General features: G+C 66.1%; 1 protein-coding gene across 1 annotated transcript in view; it reads right to left on the bottom strand.

Moving 5' to 3' along the window:
• The window catches only part of PDGFA (platelet-derived growth factor alpha polypeptide), a gene marked incomplete at both ends in the record, with an annotated part of 12,284 nt that overhangs the window by 2,965 nt on the left and 6,605 nt on the right, over positions 1–2,714 (bottom strand). The window lies entirely within an intron of this gene.

The raw sequence follows: 2,714 nt of genomic DNA on the forward strand, positions 1-2,714 counted from the left end.
CCCCCCCGGGGGGGGGGGAGCCGCTCCTTCCGCCTGATCTGCCGCCGCCCACGCCCAGCTCCACCTGTCCCGGCCACAGAGGCTCAGGTCTAGGGGCGGGACCCGCATGTCAGCCCGCACCGGGGGGCAGATGCCAGGCACTGGCCTTGCTGAGCGGGGTGCCGGGGAGTGGCTGGGACCCCTGCCCACGTGGCAATACAGCAGGTCTGCAGGGGCTCCAGGGTCCACGAGCCGCCCCCAGGGCAGGCCCCGGAGGTCTCAGGCCGCCCTCCATGGAGGTCACAGCAGGGCTCTGGGGGCCAGGCCACCGACCTGGGCGTGTCCTGACCCCGGGCCCGGAGCCCCCTGCAGCTGAGGGTACCTGCCTGGTTCAGTCACCCGGGAGACCGTCCCGGCGTCCCCGCCCTCTCCTCCCAATGAGGGGCCTCGGGCTGTGCGTCACCCTATGACCCCCAGCACCCACCCCATGTTCAGTCTGGGCCTTGAGGGCCACTCTCTGCTCGGCCTCAACCCCAAATGGAACAGGGACGGCCCCTGGCCAGGCTGGGGGGCGGGCATGCCACAATGGGCCTCCTGTTCCCACTGACCTCTGTCTCCTCCCGCCAGGACCCCGGGGTCTGGGGCCGGATGTCTCCTTGCCGACCTCCTGATGGCAGGGCGGGAGGGGCCCTCCCCGGGAGAGGGGGGTGGGCGAAGGCGTGCGGGGTGCCGGATGCGGAGCTGGGTGGTCAGGCCCCCCACGGCAGGCTGACCCCACTCTGGGCAGATGGAACTCGGCTCTCCCGCCCACTGGTCAGGCCGCTCCGGCAGACGGAGCACCTGCTCTCACCCACTGAGACCCCCGAGGAGCTGTGGACCACCTGCCCACCCTTAGGATGGACCAGGGGAGACAGAGGGTCACTGCCCAGCCTGGGACCAGACATGGCCTTGCCCTCACACCATGGGAAGCAAGAGTGGGAGCCGTGGGGGACCGCAAAGGCTGGAGCCACGGGCAGAGAGCCCGCTCCATTGCCACTCCCCTGTACCTCCAGGCCCCTGCTGCTGGCCCAACAGACAGGCTCCAGCATCCATAAGCAGGACCATCTAATCTAGGGCACCCCACCCCCAGGCCCAAGAGACAAAGACCTCAGTTCCCTGGACTCCTGGGGCTCCTAAGACCCCTCAACACACCACAAGGAGGGACCCCCAGACCCAACGGAAGCCCAGGAGGCTGGGCTGAGAGCCAGGGCCACCGCTGAGCCCACAGGCAGGCATCAGGCCTGCTTCCTCCTTGAACCAAGGAGGACACAGCAGTGGGGCCCGCGGGGTGCCCAGGGCGGACGACCCCCCACCTGGAGCCTGAGGCCTGAGGCAGGAGCCAGCACGCCGGGCAGGCACTCCAGGGCACCTTGGCCCCAGGGGAGTGTCCACCTGAGACCACAGGCAGCCAGCCGTGGAATCCACTTACTCAATCTCCAAAGCACGCAGAGGACCAAGTCCCGAGGTCAAGTCAAGTCCCAGTTAGAGTCTAAAGTGCTTCTCGCGTGCCAGCTACAGGGTCCTTAACTCCACACCTCACTCTGGGGCCAGAAGCCTGGACTCAGACTCGCAGGTGATCGGAAATAATTCCCAGTGGAGAAAAGAGTTCTACTGCACCCCCAGAGCAGAAGTCCACATTCCAGGAAAACTGGAGGCCCGGCTGAGTGGGGTGGGGGGGGGGCAGGGGGTGGGTGGCAGGGGCTCCTCCATGGGACGGTGCCAAGTCCACGCCCCAGGGCCACAGGGACCACAACCCACCCGGAGACAGACCTTCCATAGGGGCAAGCAGTCCCCATGTCCCAGACCCACTCCCCCGAAGAGGCAGGTGCAGCCAGAGGGGAGCAAGCCCAGGCTAAGAAAGGCTTCCAGAATAGGGCCAGAAGCCAGGCCCGGGTTGAGCTGCCCAGTGACCTGAGGATGCAGAATTTCCCCCAGATTCAGAGGACAAGCCCCAGTATGTGTCCTTGGAACCTGCCCTGCTGCAAGACCCCGTGATGCGCTTAGCGGTCAAACCAGCCAGCCTCCCGCCTGGGAGAAGGCCTCATAGTGAGCACTGGCCATGTACTGGTTCCCAGGAGCCCAACACGGGAGCAGAGACATCTGACCCAAGCCGCTGGGCCTGTGGTTCTCCACGCAGAGCACACCTTCCTGAAACAGGGGGCAACCTGGCCCCCAAAAGGACCCCCCTGGCTGGCGCCCCATCAACAGCACGTCCAGTGGAGAGGGACTCCCTCCCAGGTTTCACAGGGGCCAGAGGTCTAGCATGACAGGCGGTGCCTGGCCCTGCAGCCTGAGTTCTGAGCCAAGTTCTGAGCCATGGTGGGAGTCAGCCTCCCCACCCAGCCCCAGCCCGGGGCTCCCTTCCAGTCTCGGTGGGGAGAGGCTCTCAGGGGACGCCCAGCCCCCTTGCCACCACCAGAGCCCCCACTAAAGTGTCCAAGAGACCCTTCCAGAGCCTGGAGGAGACACCAGGCAGCTCTCAGCTAAATGGCTGGACACCATGCGAAACCTGTCGGCAAAGCCAACCACTTTTCTTGTGGACCTTAGGATCTCGTCGTCCTAAGACCCACGAGAGGCCCTTGGAGAGGGGACCAGACACCACCCCTAAACTACCCACCAGGACCCAAGCCCCAGTCCCGCCCCCGGGCCTCAGTGTGCCAGTCAAAGAAATGGCCGCATCCTCCGGCTCACCAGCC

Source organism: Bison bison, unplaced genomic scaffold (genome assembly GCF_000754665.1).
Source record: "Bison bison bison isolate TAMUID 2011002044 unplaced genomic scaffold, Bison_UMD1.0 scf7180017846045, whole genome shotgun sequence".
Classification (NCBI taxonomy): domain Eukaryota; kingdom Metazoa; phylum Chordata; class Mammalia; order Artiodactyla; family Bovidae; genus Bison; species Bison bison.